Raw genomic sequence first — 22,049 nt, forward strand, 5'->3', positions numbered from 1 at the left:
CTTGGAGTGTCAGCAAAATAAGAATTCCACTCTATTACCAGCCGGCTTACTTCAGCATACCTACGGGTAAATGGATAGATATTTCCATGGATTTCATAACAGGATTGCCTACTACCAGTCATGGATGGAACAGTATCTATGTGGTAGTTGATAGATTGACCAAATCAGCCCACTTTATCCCAACTAAAGTCCAATATTCAGCAAGGCAAGTCGCCGAGCAATTTATGGAAGGTGTGTTCAAACTACATGGTATGCCTATGAGAATAGTATCAGACCGTGATTCGAAGTTTATGGGAAACTTCTGGAAAAGTCTATTCTCCTCTATGGGTACTTTCTTCACTCCTAGCACGGCCTATCACCCTCAGACTGATGGGCAAACGGAGAGAGTCAATCATTGGGTGGAAGTGTACCTTAGGCATTATTGTCATGACACACAAGCTTCATGGGATCGTTGGATCCACCTTGCTGAATTTTGCTATAATAACACGCATCACATGAGCATTGGGATGTCTCCGTTTGAAGCTCTTTATGGGTATAAAGTCCAACTTCCATCAGTTTTATTCCATGAAGACATCAACCCACAAGCAAAGGAAGAGTTGGAAAGAATGGAGTTGCTCATGAGGCAATGCAAGGACAGCATAAGGAAAGCACAAGAGGTAATGAAGGTCTATGTAGATGAGAAAAGAAGACATTTAGACTTCAAGGTTGGAGATTGGGTATTTCTCAAAGTGCCCAAGATGCATTATGCTTCATTAAAGGGTGGGAACAATAAGCTTGCTCATAGATTTTATGGGCCATACTTGATCTTGGACAAAATTGGAGAGCTTGCTTATAAACTTCAGCTACCATCTTCCACTAGAATACATGATGTATTCCATGTTTCACAGCTGAAGAAGTATGTTGGGCCCGATGTACAAGTATTGGAAGAGTTACCACCATTGGATGAGGCAAGACTGATCATATATGAACCTGAATGCATTATTGGAAAGAGAGAGAAAGTTCTCAAAAATCATACTCTCATTGAGTATCTCATTAAGTGGAAGAATTTGCCCATTGAAGAGTCTTCTTGGCAAGGTTATTACAGGATGATATTTGATGCAGTATGCAGTGACTGTGCAGAGACAACTTGCTGTATGAAATTTCTGCAGACAATAAAACTGTCCTGACTTCATCAAAATTTGATTCTGATGTTATGGGGTGATGCTTGGGAGTGTATACTTTGTTTCTACACCTCATACGCCTCATTTGGACCAATATATCAAAAGTTATGGCAGTTTTAGTGAATCAGCCCTATTTGGACAGCAACCAGTTTTCTCACAGTTTGGCATGCAAAAAGGTCTTCTTTTCATGGACAGTGCTTTCTTATCACTTGGAAGATGAATGGGCATGATTACTATCATCCTTGACTTGGATTTAGTCCATTACTTCTTGGTTTTGAGGACAAAACCATCTTCAGGACGGGATGGTTTGTCATGAAGGAAAATACAACATTAATATTTGCACCTTGGATTAATTCCAGCCTTTGTAAATTTAGCCCTAGCCTATGTGTACATGTGTGAACAGCCCTTTAAGTTTGGAAAGAGGGTTAGAATAAAAAGGGACTAGAGGCCAAAGGCAAGACATCTTTTGATCATTCAATAATCTTGGCTTTACCATTTTCTTGGAGTTAGCTTCTTCTTAGCCTTTGAAGCACTCAGCCATGGCCGTCATGTATTCTTGAATTCCCAACCATTAATACATGATGAGGATGTCTTGGTGCAATAGATTTGTTAATTCTTTGTTGTAGCTTAGTTAATTTTCAATTTCAGTTAGATTTCATTCCATGGTTGATTGCTTTCTTACAAAAACAGAGTAGTACTCTATTCTATCAATCTCTTCTTTAGCTCTTTCTAGGTTTGTTTTTTAGGACAAAAACTTTTGGGAAGGGATGGATTGTAAGAAGTTGGGAATAGTTAGAATGTTAATAATATGCCATGTCACACAGACATTGGTATATAAGGAGAGAAGTTGTAATTTTTCATATCTTTTGACAAATCAATACATTTACAATCTTTCTCTCCCTTCTTGCTCTCAGCTTCCATGGCTTCTTCATCTTTCCTGTCTTTCTCTCTCTAAATCTAGTATTTCTCTCTCCTCGTCACTCTTATTCTCTCTCTTCTTGCAGTATTTCTCTCTCCTCTTTCTCTCTCCCTGGTTCTCTCTCTGACAGAAACTCCTTCATGATTAGCTCTATAAGATAGACAAAAAATTGGTTAGTTAAGTGTGTACATCCAAATCTAGCTAACATTAAAACCTCTCAAGATTTATTGTCTAGAGACTAGTTGTGGAAAGGAAAGCCTTTGTTAGTATAACTAAGATAAGACCTTATAAACCCAAACACAAGATTATTGATCTTAGCAACAACAAGGGACCAGGTGTAACTAAGGTCTTATTATAAGTAATAGATAAGATATACAATCCCAAGATGGGATGGAAACCATCAGTGGATTTGGGGGGAAACCCTAAGTCCTTGAATCCAAAGGAAAGTAACTTGAATAAGAAACTAAGGCTACTAGTGACCCTAGGCCCATTGTGTTTCTTCGAAATTGTACCTAAACTAAACAAACAATTTTGTATGCAAATTGGAGAAAGTTCCCAATGCAAAACGTAAAACTTCCTCTTGGAAAGGAATTTTTGATAAATTTTGGAGTTGGTCTAAAAAGTAGTTCTATGATGAATTCAATTGAAATAAACTAAGCCTCTTGAAACATCTATCAAGTACTCCCAAATATAAACTTAGTAGCAACAAAAAGAGACAACTTGAATTGAAACCAAAAATTGTTTTGCTATGATTGATTTCTTGCTTAGTTGTTGCTCCACCTTAAACAACAAGAGGATTGATTACTGTCTTCTAAGAATGTTGATTTCCTCCGTTTAGGTTGGTTATCATATTCTATTCTTTGGGACATACGGATTTGATGTCCCTGTAATCAAATGTGGTGAGTGCACTTGACCTCTTAACCAAGAACCATTTCCACCTGACACACTAATTGATGCTTGGTATGAGAGGTTATTCACGAGCTTCACTCCTATGGTGAGCAAAAACCAGTGGAGCTTTGGTCAATGATCACATTCATGACCTAGGATATAGTGGAAGCACTTACAAGTTTGGTGTGTGCACTAAAGGCCCTAAGTTCTAGGGTGAATAAGGCCCAAGAAGAGCATGTGCCTTGGAGAAGGCATGTTTTTGTATATATACACATTGATTTTGAATAAAAATGTACTACTTTGAAACGAGTGTCTTCTCTTGTTTTTATATCACTGCCCTAAGTTACATGAATATGTCCTTCAAGAGTAAAGAATTAGGATAAAGCCAATCACATTGACTACTTAGGATTGTATCTTAGAATCCAACTAGCGTTGTTTTAGAGGGCTGAAGTGCAATTATACTACAACAAAGAGACTGATGCTCAAATCCCCCTTGTCTCTCGCTCTCTTTAACCCAAGTGCAATACTAGTCCACTCTCAATCTTCATTTGTTATAAAGTGACCCTTCTTAATTGAGAGAGGGGAAGAGATGAGCTTCCCTATTTAAATAGAGATAGGAGGGAGAGAGATTGATTCATAGAGAGAGGAGGAGATGTCACTTGTCTAATGAGGTGCACAAAATGGTAGTCATCCCCGAGAGGCACACATGACAATTGCAATCCTCATCATAGAGTCCAAGAGATAGGGCAAGTTGGCCTCTAATTGCCATGTGGTCATTCCCAAATAGTGTCAACTGTTCAAGAAAGGGGGGAGGTGATTTGTCGTCCATCATGGAAGGTAGGCTACATTTAAACCAATCATGGTAAAATCTATTGATGCCACATATATTTCTTTTTTGGAAATAACCAAAGAAGAAAGACAATAATATTATTTTCATTTTTCTCATTTTATTTTCCAAAACTCCTTTCTTCCAACCTTTGGATATTAACAAAGATGCCCCCTTCTTTTAGAAGACCTTCATTAAATACACTCTATTTACAGTCATGTTCTTCATACAACCTTATCTCTCTCTCAATTTTTATCAACACTTATTCTTTCACTTTTTCTCAATCCTCTTATCCTATCTTGATTTATACATTCTCTCTCACCATCATCGCTTCTCATGATGTATCTCCTTTTGCTGCATCTATTCTTATCGAACCTCAACACATGGAGGATGCCCATCTCTCCCAAATCCAAACACTCGCACAAGCAATATCCTAAAGAATTTCTCTCATCAAATCTAATGGAGATTCATTGCTAGTGGAAATTCTCCAAGCTCAAATTAAGGACATGCAATGGAAATTGAATAACATATGCACTCTCCATTTTTTGTTTGTGCCCACAGTCATGATAGCGTTGCCTATTCAATTCCAACATGATCCCTTTAAAGGGAAAAAGAAGGAATGTAATAAGACAAAAATTAATTCGTAGTTGACCACATGGATGGTGTACTTTGATTTCTATCAATTTGATGTCACTCAATGTATCAGGTACATACAAATCATGTTACAATGAAAGGTGTATGCTTGATAGGCGAGGCTACCCCCCAAGATAGAGAGATGGGTTGATTTTCAATCCATTTTTCAAAAACATTTCGTAAGCAATTATCAAATTGAAATTTTATATAAATTATTTGAGTTAGATATAGGAAAGAAGAGCTAGCTACATATTCACATGATTTTGAAGATTTTTTGTACAAAACAAAGGCCTTGGATGATCCTCTAGCCTTTGCTCTACATGCGATACCTTTTTAGATTGTTGTCGAACTACCAAAATGAGGTGCTCTGCAATCTATTACACGCGCTTAAGAATGTCTATAGATATGCAAAAAATATTGATAATAGTTTGGTTGCAAGCAAGGGTAGCCACTTGATGCGAGGTTCCATTGAGTTGCCTCTATCTTTAATTCAAAGACATCTTATATCCCAACAACAACTTGTTATCATCTTTAGAGTTTCATAAGAAGAAAAATGGTAAGTGCAAGGTCATTTGCAACAAGAATTACTCAAAGGGTCATTACTTCACTTGCCATTGGACAAGTCACATTTTTCACAACTAAGAGTGTCCCCAAAATAAGAAGCCAATTGAAAAATTTTGGACTCAAAAATGGACCTGTAAAAGAGTGAGGATAGATGGTAGGACACGCAATCAGCACATAAATACTTGAGTATATTGATGGGGTATTTAAGGTATTGAGAGACTGAATGAGGGCATCAGTGCTATCAATAATCATTATCTTCCTTCTAGCTTTTATGGATTCCCTTCTCTTTCTCTCTCCTCCACTAGTCTTTCACTCCCTTCTTCTCTTTTTCTCCCTCTTTCTCTCTCCTCTCTACATTCTTCTTCCTTCTCTCTTCTCTCTCCTTGGTCTCCTTCAATTACAATTGGTATCAAAGCCTCGGTCTTTGGTCCCTTCATTCTTCACTTTTCTCATATCTACTTATATTTATTTTAAAAAAACTCGGTCAGACATGTACAACAAGGACAATAGCTATAAGAAGATTTAATGGAGTACCACAAGGTGTTAGCAGTCTTTCTTGGAGAGTTTCTTGGAGATCTCATACAAGCCATGGACAAGTTAGAGGTGCTCATGCTAACTTTAGCAACTTGTCACCAACTTTAAGGTAAACTTTTAGGGATTTTTTGTTGAAGAAGGTTCACAAGACTTGGAGAGGGTTTTAACTATAGTTGCCTTTTCAAAAGAGATTTCTCTCCTTCTTGAGAGCTCCCATGGAAAAATCAACAAGAAATATCTTCTCATTCACTTCTATTATGGATTCAAAGCCCTCCCTAGCTTGATTCTTTGGAGTGTCTTGAGTAAGGCAACTACCATATTGCTTACATCTTGCAAAATGTGGAGATGGAGTACATGATCCGGTCATGTGCTATTTTCATTGATCTCCAGATGCACCATAGAACTCAAAATTTGTAGCAAATAAACCCACTATTGGTGGAGTAGAATATTAGGAAAGTTTTGATGATGTAGGGTTGACAAGACTCCTCGGTTATGGCATCTAGCTTGACTTCTTCCACTTTCTTAGAAGTAACAATCAAATATTCAACAGCCATTGGCTCTGAGTCAACAAGTGAGGGAACTACTCGTGTAGCATCAGTAGTGACATCTCCATTTGTAGAGTCTAAAGAAACCTCATTGTATTTTGGTAGCTAAAAGAGGGATACAACTAGGTCGACCAAAGCCATGTGGCACTTCTTCTACAATCATATTCCCTACAAGGCAAACTAGGTAACCATCTGGTATCTCAATACATTGTTCTTAGATTTCTCTAACCTCTTCAACAAACCCCTACGAGGAAGGCTATGGCTGCCAACACTTCTCAACTATTTGCAAGAAGGCCAAGACTTCAATCTCTGCTCTTCTCTCTTTTTGTTAAGGCTCTACAAGCAAGGAATTATGGGTGATCTTCTCCACTACTTTTGTCAACAAGTCAAGTTGCAACCTATATGACTAGGTCCATTCCTCTCAATCAAGAGGATTATCACTTTTGTGGTTGCAGATGATTGCTTGTTGTGTAAGGCATCAATACATGAGGCAATTGTTGCCATGGATGACCAATATTGTCAAATGTGAGTAGAGATCTCCTTTGCCTCTGAGAAAGGGTAGGATTTGCAAACATGTAAATCTTCAATTGACTTACCCAATCCAACATGTGGTGCTGCTGCTTCTGTGTAATCTTGAGTCATCAAGTAGGAAGAAGATCATCAAGTCTCTCCTCTTCCTTAGGGTCAATAAATCTATGTATAGCAAGAGGCATCAACAAAGAAGCTACTCAAAATTTACAAGCTCCAGGGGTTGTGCTAACTAGTTCAAAGGTCAGCAAATTAAAATCAAAACTTAAATCAGCAAACTACATCTTTAAGCCACATTTACAAACCATAGTTGGAGTACCTGGTCAAACTCGTTTGCTGCACCTATGGAGGCTATTGATACTAGTTTCATTGGGAAATTATCTCTAGGGTATGCTACTGTGATTTGGATTTGAAATTTGAGCAAAGCAATGCCACTCTCCTTCACGAGCTTGGGTTTTGGACCACCAATGTGTACCCACATGTAATCCACAAGGGCTCCTACATGTAGCCTCTTGAGCTCATGCAATGCATGGAGTTGTGTTTAGACGTACTGCAGGCCAACGAGATTGTGCTTCAATCGAGTAAAGCTCTCACTTGTTCCTCCACAAATCAGGATAAAATATTTAAATATCAACCTCCCATTAGGATTATTTGAGATGGATGATTGGTTGTCTCTAGTTGCCATTTAATCCATCATGATGCTTGGCTTCTAAAATTTGAGATCTTCATACATTTAGTGCCTGTGATGATTTACAACCATGTTTGAGGTGTGCCAAACCTTCATCATTAATGATGTGACAAGTAATTAAGCTTAGAGATTTCAAGTGTTGAGAGGTGCAATTGGCCTATGTGATGGGATTGCAATTCCAAATAGTATTGCTTGCAATTCAAATCTCTTACTAATGAGATTATCTATGCAAATCAAGGACTTGTTGTTGTCTTTGATGGGACTAGTTTTGAATGTGACAATGATGATATTTCATGGTTGTATCTATGAGATTGCCCCATACAACTAGCATAATAGATTATAGAATTGAAGCTCTCGATTAACAACCTTAAAAAGGATCGAGGTTTTTAATTTATGAAGCTAAGAAAGATTGAAATTCCATTGAAATCCCGATCTAGACGTCTATTGATTGTCGCAGCCATATCAAGGGTGTTGTATGTAGTGGATGACAACCCATGTATGTGGGGATTCTTAGCATGACATGCAAGACATATATAGCATACAATGTGGATTATTCATGTGACAACATGGAGATTGATCAAAGAGAGGAGATGCCTAGGGTGAAGTCGAAAATCATTGGGACCAGCTACATTGATTTGGACCTTGCAATAGCTTTGATCTTGGATAAGGTTAGCATTAGTAGAAGCAACCGCCAATAGTAGTTGCCTCTTTTTCTATGTATACATAGCTCTTGAATCTCAACATTGAGCATTGGATCTACCATCTAAGGGAAGTTTCTCCTCTCCTTGAAGCAACATCTTCTATAGATGTAGGATTGACATCCTTACTATCTGAGGGAGATTATTAATGTAGATGATCTGATTTGGAACTAAGGATTCTTGTGCTTGATGTGGATCTAACCTAGCAGATCCTGAACCTACAAACCATGTATCCACCGGGGAGGTATAAGGAGCACCCAAGGAGCTTAGTTGCTACTATTCAAAAGCATTCCAGCAAGCCTCTACAGTGTTCACTCCATAGAATACGGTCAAATCCGAGTTAACAATAAGAAGCAAGAACATGTAGGCATTTAAGCAAGTTTTCATGAAGTATATAAGAGGCTAATCAAGCATGCTTTCGACCAGTATTTGATAGGTCCATTGAGTAGTGCACAATAGTGAGTAACCACTCAATAAACCCTGACAATGGCTCCTAGTTCTAGCTCCTTTTCTCACTCTTGGCACCCCAAAATGAATGCATTTAATGCTACTCTATGGTGACAAGAAGCTCTCAGTAGAAGCAACTGCTACTAGCAATAGTTTCCTCTTTGTTTGTGTATGCATAGCTCTTGAATCTCAACATTGAGCATTGGATCTACCATCTAAGGGAACTTTCTCCTATCCTTGATGCAACATGTTTTGTAGATGTAGGATTGACATCCTTACCATCTTCTAATGTAGATGATTTGATTTGGAACTAAGGATTCTTGTGCTTAATGTGGGTCTAACTTGGCAGATCTTGAACCATCAAACCATAGATCCACTAGGGGGGTATGGTCAATATTCCTACTAGCACCCAAGGATCTTAGATGTTACTATTCAAAAGCATTCCAGGAAGCCTATATAGTGTTCATATTTCTACTAATGATGTTCCAATCTTAGAAGGTATGATGGTGTTGTGTGATGAAGGCCACATAATGAAGATGAGCAGTGCAAACCACTTGCTTACATTTTGTAACAATGTTTTAAAATGCTTGCATTCTTGTAATAGTGTGATAATGCTTGTGTTTCTTGAATATTGTAAGTCCACTTTCTCACAAGTATCTACGATCAACTCACATGACATATTGCTAAATTTCAAAATGCAAGTACTTTTGAAGGCCTATCATAGGTACTCTCAATTTGAATATCTTGGTGTATTCAAGTAATGCAAATGGGTATTACTTCCTTATGTAAGCCTTATATAGTGTTCACTCGAGAGGGTACGGTCAAATCTGAGTTAACAATAAGAAGTAGGAACATGTAGACATTTAAGTAAGTTTTCACAAAGTATATAAGAGGTTAATCAAGCATGCTTTCTACAAGTATTTGAGAGGTCCATTGATTAGTGCACAATAGTGAGTAACCACTCGATAAACCCAAACAATGGCTCCTAGTTCTAGCTCCTTTTCTCACTCTTGGCCCCCCAAAATGAATGCATTGAATGCTACTCTATGGTGACAAGAAGCTATTTGGGCTGAGAACCACAATCAACTAATTGAGAAACACAATCAATTCATGTCTAAGATGGACCGAGTGATCTCAACCATCTCAGTCAACAACAACAACATAAGCCAAGGCAACCAATGACAAACTTTGCATATCTTACAACTCAAGTTGCTCAAATGGTTGTGCTTAAAAGGGTGCATCATCAATGTGATTATGACATCAACATGGTCATTCTCATGGAAATTATGAGTACCATGATCATTGGTATGGGTCTAATGAGCAAAAGCAATAGCAAGTGCCGACTTATGGTCAGCATGCATATGATGATTGTGCACATTATGAGCAATAGCATGCATATGATAACTATGCACGTCCTTATGAGATGCATTACAATCACAGGCATGGACAACCATCTAGGTAGCTTTTATGTATATAGGCAGCATCATGCAAACACATGATTATGTACATGGAGAGCAACATTACTATCAGCAACAATAGAGTGCTTATTATCATCAGCCACTTGATCATTACTATGAGCAACATGAGCATCCTTATGAGCAACATGATACTTCTCACGGACAATGACATGATGAGAGCATCTCACTACAGCATCTCACTACAAATGCAGGAATCATGGATATGCAATGCCTAGGGGGTTGATGCAATGAATGCGGTGGTGACTACAACCTCACATCTGCTCCACTCCTACATGCACAATGGTTCCTGATGAGTTTATGGATGAGTCAACGCATGCTACTGTGCAAATCATTGTGGATCTTGTGCCACAATCAATGCTTGAGGATGATACCATGAATCACTTCAATTATACAGTGGAAGTATTAGATCACAATTATCCTTTTAACCCTGGTGGTAGTGTAGAGGCCTATGCTTGTATGGATGACCCTTATGCTCCTAATGCTTACCATGTAGGTTATCCATTTGATCCCAAGGAAATGAATGGTTTGGAAAAGCCCTACCTTGATTAGCATTTTACCTGTGTAGCCCCCTACTTCAAGGGTGCAATTTTAACTGAAGATTAGCTAACTTTGCTCTAGTTTGGACTACAAACAACCTACAGATAGTATACTATTTTAGAACATTTTTTGCCCTGTATTAATGATGATTAAGTGTCACCTATATGGCCTCAAAATAAGCTTCATGAGCTTCATTTTGACATGTCACATGCCTCGATCAAAGTTTCCCATAGAAAGTTATGACTAGTTTTCTTTCTAGTAGACTTGTTCTAGATAGCATGTAATCCACTATTTGTCACTCCTAATTGTCAAGAATTGGTGGCCAAACTCATACTCTTTCAACTTGCACGTGTTGTATACATCCTATATACATCTATACACCCCAATTTCACATGAGATTATACTTTCCCATACATATTAATATTATCCTTTGAAATGTTGAACAAAGTAGTACTCTACAAATATCCCTCCATGAGCCACATCCACCAATAAGTCCTCTTTTTTTTTAAGGAAGAAAACCTTGAAGATCAGGATGGAATGTAAAACAGTGGGTGGGACACGGGGTTAGCATGGAAATAATCGACTACGTTGACGAGCTATTTAAGGTGTTGAGAGACTGAATGAGGGCATCAATTATCAATAATCAAGTCTCTCTTTGTCTTCCTTCCCGCTTTCATAGCTTTCCTTATCTTTCTCTCTCTTTTCATGTATTTCTCTCTCCTCTCTTAGTCTTTCTCTCCCTTCTTCTCTCTCTTTCTCCCTCTTTATCTCTCCTCTCTATAGTCTTCTTCCTTCCCTCTTCTCTCTCCTACATCTCCTTTATTACAAGACCCTTAAAAATAATATAGTTTAATATGTGGATCTTTTAGATTGTCCAATAGAAAGGTTAAATATTGACATCCATGGAGGGTGAATGTTGTCTCTCCAAATCTTGGATCTTTGATTAAAAAAGGGGCACTTTGAGATTTTTAAAAGGGATAAATGAATAGTACACAAAATTTGAGTTTCTCTCACCTCATATTTTTTCTTTTTTAATCCAATTTTCAATTTTACTTTTTTTCTCGCAAAATTAGTTTGACCCAAAAGTTTAGCAATAAACTACTTTCTCTCTCTTCTCCATTCTCGTAAATTTTCATCTCCATTGAAGCTCTCTGGTAAGAGTAATAAGGGTTTTGAGCATTTTGCTTACCTCTCCACTTCTTTCTTATTGTAGCTCCAAAATTTAGGCAAAAATGCAAGTACCCATCTCTCTTTTTATTTTCTCTTATTTACTGTTTTTTCAATGGGGTTTAATATGATTTATTACCATTATTGTCATTTTGTTGTAGAGGTTGTTTTGGATAGGAGACACAGATGTTGATCTCTATGTGTGTGTGTGTTCTCTATTTTCTATTGTATTTTTAATAGACCTTGATATTTGTTCCTTTTTTTGTAGAGTTTATTTGGAGCAAGAGGTGAAGGTGTTAATCTCTATCTCTCTCTGTGGATTTTATTTACTGTTATCTTTTCAATATAGCATAATGTTAGTTCTAATCCTTGTTATTATTTTATTACATATATCATTTTGGGTGAGTTTGCATAAGTGCTCATCTCTCTCTCTCTCTCTCTCTCTCTCTCTCTCTCTCTCTCTCTCTCTCTCTCTCTCTCTCTCTCTCTCTCTCTCTCTCTCTCTCTCTCTCTCTCTCTCTCTCTCTCTCTCTCTCTCTCCTCTATTGTTTTTTTAGTACATCTTTATGTAAATACTAACTCTTACTATTGTCTTTTTGCTGAGATCAATTTGGGCAAGATTGAATAGATGCTCATTTTTTTCTCTCTCCCATTCACTCACACACACTCTCTTTCTTCGTCTCTATGTTTTTTATTTTTATTTTATCTTTATAGTAGGATTTGATGCTAGTTTTAACTTTCAAATCAACTGTTATTGTAGCACTTAACACAAGGTAGAGTGAATATTCTATAGCTCTAGGTTTTAATCAACAACGATTCAATCTTATTTTTAGCAAATCATCTTATAGGTAAATTTTCCAATTTTGTGTTACTTTTATTCGTGCAACTATCTAGATATTTTTTGTTTAAAAAGATTCATCGATTGAATAATCTAGTTACAGTTTTCTCATGGCTATGATTTCAATAGGTTTTGATTCTCATAAGTTTCAAATATGTACTTTTTAATGTAATCAACGGAGTAGTGTAGATATTCTACCTTATGGAAAATTCTCTCTTTTATATTGCAAGAACTCATGAATAATTATTGTTAAAGTACTATGTTTTTCTGACATGCAGGTATTGTGCAAGGTTTAGGTGAAGCACAAAAATCTTGATCTACTTTGTGATAGTAAGTGATTCCTTGTATTGGATGATATGGATTTGTTGGAGGTCAAGGTTCAAAAATCCTTTGATTTGTTGATTCTACATGTCCTTTTGGATCTCCATGATAATTGGCTACAATCCATTAATCTCATATATCATATTATTTATCGATATTGAGTCATACAAGACTTCTATTCATTATAATTGGCTACAATCCATGAATCTCATATATCATATTATTTATCGATATTGAGTCATACAAGACTTCTATTCATTATAATACAATTTCTTTTTGTGATATTCTTTGAGTATTCTTGTACTACTCTTGCCATTCTATTTCATGTAAATGGTATGATTAAAGTGATACCTTGAAACTAAATTCCTCTATAGTATGGGTGGTCCAAAAAGACTAGATTTTAGGACAAAGCTAGCATATTTTTTATATTTTGGATATTATTTATTGTAAGTATCCTAAAAAGCTATGGAAACTTCTAGAATAGGGTGTCATGTAAAAAAACAAATCAATTTTGGAGATTTAATGCAAAAATAAGGATTGATGAAATTGTGTGCGTCGCAATCGCAGTTTACATGCAGCAAACAACACTCTAAACGAGGAGAAGAAGGAGTGATGTGGAAGAATTCTGAGCAAGTGTTTTAAGGTTTTACCTCCCTTTTAGAGCCAATGGAACCGTCAAATTTGTGGTCTGAGCATTAGATTGCATCTTAGAAGCTTCAAATTGCTGCTTTTGCCAATATCCCCTGTATAAAGAGCTCTTTTTCTTAGCCACAACCATTATTCTCTAATTTATCTATAAATAAGAAACATGGGGAGCCATTGAGAGCACTCCGAGCAAGAGGGGAGAGGCCCTTCTTAGGAGTATAGAGCAAGAGAGAGTGGGGCAAGAGAAGCACGAGTCTGTGAATTCCTCATCAAGAAGACAAGGAGGATACTCTGCGAGCTCTCAAATTCAATTCCTCTATCCCTTCTATTCTATTCTCCCCTATGGAATCAAAACTCTTCTCAATTTCTCAAAATTCTTGGTGATCGCTTTTCCCCTCCCCATCAATCAAAATTTCGTCAATCTAATTATCCCCAAGCTCCTTCGCCAAATTTTTCTTTTTGCGATCTCGCAATTAAAGACCATGGCCCCGAAGAAGAAAGCTACTAAGGTCGCGGTGGCATATACTGCCAATAATGTTATGGATACAATTACTACAAATGGAATAGCGAGTACGGGAATTACAAACGAATCCGCAAATACCATCAATCAAGCACCCACCATTGATCTTCAGGTACTATTTTTCTTAAATAAAAACAACTAGCATGCCTTTATCCGTGAATAGACAATAGAAGCTGCGTGCATAAAATAAGATTTTATTCGATTCTTACATATAATTTCTTTGAGAAATTTTTAACCGCGAATTCCAAGGGATAACTTGGGTTTTTACAAGATGAACCTAAGCAAGTACGAGGAAGATATTGCGTTCCTAAAAGATTTAATATTTCTGATTTTTTTTTGTTGATCAAATGAAATCTTTGATGGGTAATTGCGAATGCTAATCCTTCATACATAAGAGACCTTGAGATGCAATTTTCAAATGATACTATTTGTAATTAAACTAACTAAGATTTTCTTTTATTGTGAGCAAAGACCCACGAAACTCCAAGTTATCCTCAAGTATGAAATTATTTCTTAAATTTAGTCCAAACTAATCCCCAAGGAAGAGGAAGTCCAGGAAGACTATTGGAAAGGTATTGCCACTTATGCTGAGTTGTCTCGAAGTTATTTTGTCACTTATGCTAATTTGCCTCGATGTTACTACTTTCGAAAAGAAAAGATTTGTCTTAGAAATAAACTTGTTAAAAGTTTATGTATAATGCATTGGAAATAAGATATTTGTGATTATAAGGTAGGTACTGATCTTTCCTAAAATCATTAGGCTAAAAGATGAATGATTGAGTACAGATCACCGGACTGAGGCAGTGTTCTTGATGGCGCTAGACCTCCCCACCAAGGCTAGTGTGAATAAAACCTACTCCAATGGGTTTTTCTTTTTCCTTTTCATTTTACGTGAGTGTGTTTAGACCAATCATGACGTGAAAGGTCTTGTCCTAAGGAGCTCTAGGCAGCAAGAGGAGGTGTGGATACCAAGGGACTCTGATCATAAACTCCTTAGGCTCTTACAAATTGCCAACTACCCTTCGATTTTCAGATTGTGTCTGGAAGCTCCAATACTAGTTAGGGAATGGAACTTGGAGAGAATAATACATTCAAATTAGAAAATATTTGTAAAATGTCATTTTTAAGAAAGAAACTATTAAGAAGGAATTGCTTTACTCTATTTTTGTGTTGTGAATAAAAGGCATATAACGAATTTGTATCAGAACATAATTCAAAGAAGCTGTTTTTATATGTTGAACCTAAAGTGTTAGGTAAATAGATAACTAAAACTACTCTCTTGAGGGAAGTGGAAGGATGGACTACCGATGGATCCAGACTTATGGATGGGTGGTCTTGGTAAGCTGAGAGCTTTCCTAAGAAGGAATAAAAATCACACTTGATGGACCATTAGAAACTGGAAAGACTGACTCACATCACTTTAGAATCCTGTAATATTAATGAGCTACTAGTACTAGATTTGACCAGAAAAGCTCAAGTTGATCCTCGTAGGAGTGGTGGGAACTTCCATTATGAGGTAGACTTAAGCAAGCCTAGTTAGCAAACTCTGAGGGTTTTATCAGAATCCCGGACGATGCTTCCTATGATATCTCTTGATGGGCTACTAAGAATGTACCACTAAAGAATAGCTCAGGCGGCACATTAGAGTTGGTATCACAGCACGCATTGATGTAGGACACGATGCAAGTAAATAAAACTAGTTATATTTACAACAAAAAATATCATTTCCTTAAATAGTGAAATCTTCTCTTGTTGATATATGTTCTTGATTTCTTGTAGAAAAACGAACCTTGGAAACAATTCTTGATTTTCCAAGTTACGTTTATATTAGCAATGCACTCCTCTAGTTTCAGCTAGAGAAACCAGGTGATGTGGATATTAGATTAGATATACAATCCTTCACCCGTATATTACGAAAGGCGATGGATGTTAAGCGAAGGGTATTATTACATTGACGTAAACTATCTTTGCTTACCTCCAAAATAATTTAAAGAGATTAAGGTGGATAGAAGCCCTTAAGGTTGCCAAGATTTATCTCTTCTATGAGGCCAGAGTAAACTCAAACATATTTACTAGAGGGTGACAGGTCAAACTAAACCGATACATCTATGAGAAGATTACAAGGGTTATACCGGTTGATCGAGTCATGGTTGTAGGGCGCTCCAGTTGCCGCAACTATAAGAAAGATGGATTACCTGATCTTCCTCTGAAATATAGATTTCTAGATATCCATTCTCAAAATCCTAATTACTATGCAATGGATGTATTGCAATGCCATGCCTAGATTGTGGTAGAAAAATCTATTCCAAGAATAATATAAGCTCCAAAACTACTCAAATAATATACTAATGACTAATATGGCTCATAACTCTCGTTCACACGATAACTTCCGTGACAGGTGGCTACAGTCATTGTCAATCCGTGAAAATGTCGAGCTACAATCCTCAAGTCTTTTTGCTTGAGATCTTCTCTATTTAATGATTTTAGAGTTTTTCAAGTCTATTTTGCAAGAATTTAGAAAGATTGAAATTAATGTCGGGATATCACATCCTCTCCCCCTGAGAGGAATCAAGATGTCCTCATCTCAAATAAAACTAGGGATATTGGTTACATAGTTACTCATGATCAATCCAAGTGGCATCCTCTTCAGGGTAGTCTTTCCACTAGATGAGATGTTCTTTAAGGTTTTTTCTTCTGAGAGTTATCACGCATGTGTCAAGTATCTTTTTTGGTTGAAGTTCGAGGATTCCTTGACTAGACCAAACACTGATGCTTTTCTTTTTTGCAAAGTATGGTCCATGAGTCTCAAGGATATACTACAAAGGCACATATCACACATGAGTAAAAATATTTCCAATAATTTATATAATTCATACACTTCTAAAATATTGGCTTAGTACGCACCATGTAATATGTAAGAGAACTTTTTTCCCGTGCTTTCTCCATGTTTTCGTAGAAGTTATGTTCAACATCAATAAACTCTTGCTTATCTCCATCATCAAACACCATCTTTTGAAGCAAAAGAGCCAATTTATTGAGACTAATCCAAACCTTAGCTTTGGCTACCTTGTTTTACCTCCATTACTTCGATCTCAAAGACCATAGTATGCAACTTTTTTCACTCATCATAATCCTATTATGAACTGTGATATTTCCTTCTTTGCTGATGGGTACTAAAAGAAAATTCCTATCCTTTGCTCCTCTAAAGCAAGGCTTTTTTGGCAAGTTACCATTGTTTTCTTGATCTCTTCTCATATTTCTCAATCATACTTGATGCTTATGTAGCCTAATTTTTTATAACACTCGCTCCACATTCCTACACGTTGCAATGGCTTCTTTTTTCGCTTGTATCATTTAAGCACAGTAAATATACTCATACACAATTTTCTTCATGTTTTTGACAAAAGCATGCAATGGACAAATATGCATGATCCAATGGAATCTTGAAGATGGGCTTCCAAGTTAAAACTTCTTTATCACGCGTCGGTGCAACACTTATCCTTCTTGTCCTTTCCCACCCTCTCTATCAAGTAATATAGGCATGGATGCTTTGCATTTGCACCATTGGAGATTTCACACATGTATTTTAAAGTTTTGAAGTCTCCTGTAAGATGCCATTCCACCAAGTATTGGTCATATCCTTCAACTAAGTGCATCTTGTCATGTTTCTAATTATGGATTATATTTGGAATACTTGTGTATATAAAGAAAGAACAAATATAGCACCTCAAATGCATCAAGCGATCATACATTACGCTCTGATTGAACACTAAAGTTCATTGGGTTTCTCTTATCAAATTGTAAAGCTTTCAAGCTTTACTCCTTTGACAACCTCACTTTCATCTAATTTTATGACAAAGTGCAATTTACCATTGCATTCTTCAACTGACGTATTGTAGTACCTTACTATTTTTGTCTATAGCTTGTATATATCTAGATAATAATTATTGAGTTCAGTGAACTTTACCTCATATGCATTTTTGGTCCCAACCTTGAGTATTTTCACACCTTGAACATGCATGGATTCTCCTATCAGCTTCAAAATCTTTGCCTTAAGTTACCATTGGGTCTCTGTTAACTTTGAAGGTCTAAGAAAAAGCATGATTCTATTTCTTTTCAGCACACAACCAAACATAGCCTTCATATCCTTGAATATTTTTTAGTAAGTTGTACTAATATCGACCATGTTACAAATGGATCATGCATCCACAACTCAAAACTTGTTTGATATATCTTTCAATGTGGACTCAATCACCTTCTCCTTTACAACCTAAAGCTTTGGATTTCTCAAAGCATTTTCCAATGTGTTCGCCTTTAGCAATCTTCTAATAAATGATCCAAGCTCACCCTCACCTAGGTTTTGATTTTGAGCTTCCTTGCATGCTTTAATACGTCACTTCCGCTAGCCGCTATTCACAATTAACTCATTGATTGGCTTCTTCTTTCATTTATGCTCTTGCGTTAGCTTACTATTGATCTTTCTAAGGTCATCCAATTGTGCCTTTGCCTCCTAATGTGAGATATCAATGTCATGGATAATGTCCTGCTGCATTGTGCAATCTAATTATTGTGTTATAGTCTCATTCAATTGTGCTACTTATCGTATAAGCTATTGTATATGAAGTTGATGTGCAGTGATTACATCATGAAATTTTTTATGATTTCTTGGTATTAAACACTTTGAATCCATAATCATTGAAATGCTTAGTGTAGTCGAGCAACCTATTATTACCCTCACATGCATACTTCAAAAAATTTGGAGGTTTATTGGTTAGGGAATAAATTGGGTAGATTCCCCCATCAACTCACAAGTCCACGTGCTTCAATCCCATCTACTTATAACTCTGTAGAACTTGAGGATTGGCACTAGTACGATGATCCCTTTTAAACAATGAAGCATATTCAACCTCTCCTACAATATGCAGCTCCTTTCTTGTATATATTTTAATTATTGCTTGTGCGCCAATTGTTGGTATATGAATTGATTACACAGATATACTAATGAGAATATAAGGTTTAGTATTTAGAGAGTTAGCTTGGAGAGAAGCCAAATGATACCCTTATATGTTAATAGAAATAGGGCCATTGAGTTTACAATGATAAACTAGAGAGGTGCAAGTAGAGACACTAAGATAAACACATAAAGATGTTAATGAAAATAGTTGATTCGATGTCTATATGGAGATAGATTGGACAGAATGCATAGAGATATTAATAGAAATGGAGAGCCAAGCTTGGTTGTTTGAGGAGATAGAATAAAGATGCATAGAAAGGCACAAAAGGTATCAAGTGGAAGGAGGTAGCTTAGTGTAGTGAGGGAAGATAGATAGACAGACATACATAGATTGCATACGGTGGTTATGGATAAGTGATTGTGAGTAAGAGAGGTATAAGTGGCTTTCTCTATGTTAATGAAAGTTGCATAATCACAAAGAAGAGGTCACAATAGAACCATGAGAGAGTTTAAAATTGAGGAAACATGGCTCAAAGAGTAGGAATATCCAAGAGTTCTTGTCAATTTTACCTCCAAAAACATCTTCAAAAAATGAAAAATTGAACCAACATGTATGTTTTTTTACCAAAAGCTATGATATAAAAAAATTTCAAAATATCTTAAAAGGGACTTTCAATTTTTTATTTTACTCATTATTTATTGAAATATCAATTATTTTGTATCTACTAATCATTTTGCATTGAAAACTAAGCATTACCTCTCTCATAACTAACTTTTTTTAATATAAAATTTGATTGAAAAATGATTCTTAAATGAGGAGAGAATAAATATGAGCAAATCATTTGTAGATAATATAAAAATAAAAATAATATTGTAAAAGTGACGAGAAGAGAATTATTATACTATTATTCTCATCTCTTTTCCTTGTTTTAAAAAAAGGAGAGAGAGAAGGGTTGTAATGCCCATTTCTGAGTTCATTTTTTTCTAATGTAAAGTTTACTTCCAAGACTTCAATAAATACTCTTGGAGTTAACCTTGGATAGGCAGTGGAAACTACTGAGTTGGAGTAGGTAGGGCAAAGAGAATTTCTAGAAGTATATATTTTCAAGTTTTATCGAAGATTATTTTATTAATATGACTAGTCACAATGATTGTTCTATTAATAAAACTATATTTGGCCAACATGACCTTTTAAAGATCATTAGATATATAAATGGCCAAGATATTACCATTTTATTCGTAATGACTCTTTATAATAATAAAAAATCTCAATTGATTTAAAATTTGCAACTCTATATGGTATCCCCATTGACTGAGTCTGTATTATTCGTTATGTGAAGGGCCCTACTATAGATCACTAGGATCATGTAGTATTGAGTTTCAATATTTCAATCTAATAGTCTCATTAGTTTATGGACTTTCAATTTATGAGCCTTGATCATGTTGATGTCATTATTGGCATGCCATGGTTTTTTTATAAATATTTATCTTTACATATTGACTACAAAACTCATGTACTTTCTTTTATGCTTAATGGTCATTTTCATATGATACAAGGATTGGTTACCCTTCAAGATCATAGAAAAAAATGTACATATAATTTTAACATTAAAATTTATTAAATATTTTTTTAATTCAAATGTTATTACATGTATTTCTTTCATTAAAAAGTTCAATCATCTAATTTATAAATGTAATTTATTTTTTAATAATAATAATAATATAAATTCAATTGTAAGTGAGTATTTAGATTCAATTTTACAAGAGTATACTAATATTTTTCCATCTAAACTACCTGATGAACTTTTACCATCTCGCAAAATCTTAGCGTTGCTCAGTAGTTATCCCATCTCTTGGCAACCTTATAGGTTTAGGTCAAAAGAGAAAATTGAGATAGTTAGGAAACTTCAAGATTAACTAGCTAAGGATTTTATTGAGCCAAGTAAAATCCCCGTGGGATGTGCTTGTCCTCGCTAAAACGAATGATGGCACAATACACGTCTTTATCGATTACAAAGGTCTCAATAAGATAATTATCAAGAATAAGTATCTATTATCTAGGATGAATGACCTTATAGATGACCTCATGGTGTATGATATTTCATCAAATTCAATCTTAGGTGCAATTACCATCAAATATATCTGGATAGCTTCTAAAAATATCCTAAAAAGTATATTTTGATCCATTTTTTATCCTATCTTTTGGATTGACAAATACTCCCACAACTTTTCAACAAATGATGATCGACTTATTTCACATGTATTTCATTTTTCTCGACGATATCCTTATTTATAATAAGTCATTGAAAGAACATACCAAATATTTCCATGTCATCTTATATATCTTAAGATGAAAACAATTGTTTATGAAACTATCCAAATTAGAATTTTTTCATACACGAAGCTATTATATCTTACTCATGACATCTCAATTGATGGCATTGGAATTGATCCCAAAAATGTCTTAATTTGACTATTTCCAAGACCATAAGGTAAGTAAAATCTTTTTTAGATTTTACTAGATTTTTTTAAAAGTACATAAAAAACTATGCTCATAGTGTTGAACCCTTAACATGTTTACTTAAGAGCATCAAAAGTTTTAAAAAGCATGTTAGTCCACCCATTGTTTGGACTTGTAAGCTTGATCAATATTTTCAAATATTAAACAACTAATTACCACTATACTGATGTTACAAATTAGTTGGTTAGTGCTGCATTAATATTGCAAATTATCGATCCGAAAAAACCTTTTTGAGGTTCATATAGATACAAGTGATTATGCTTTAGATATTCTTCTTCATCAAGATGACTAATCTATTGCATTTCAGAGTTGTAAGCTCGTCGATGCTCAAATTCGTTATGTCATACAAGAGAAGAAATGATTGGCAATTATCCATGTGCTTAAAGTACAATTACAACACCCCATTTATTATTTGGACTAACTACCATTCATTAAAATTCCTCGTGATCAATCCAATCTCCATGGTTGCAAGGTGAGATAGACAGAGCTTAAGCAAGAATTTAACTTTGAGATTCACATTAATATGATACAATTAATATAGTTATTGATGCTCTTAGTCAAATATCTAAAGATAATCCCTTATCCTTCTCTAAAATCTCAACTAGTTTCTATCTTTCTCTTAAAGGACGTAACTAAAA

Source organism: Lygodium microphyllum, chromosome 27, assembly GCF_053477565.2.
Source record: "Lygodium microphyllum isolate KBCC chromosome 27, Lygodium_microphyllum_v1.1.10, whole genome shotgun sequence".
Taxonomy (NCBI): domain Eukaryota; kingdom Viridiplantae; phylum Streptophyta; class Polypodiopsida; order Schizaeales; family Lygodiaceae; genus Lygodium; species Lygodium microphyllum.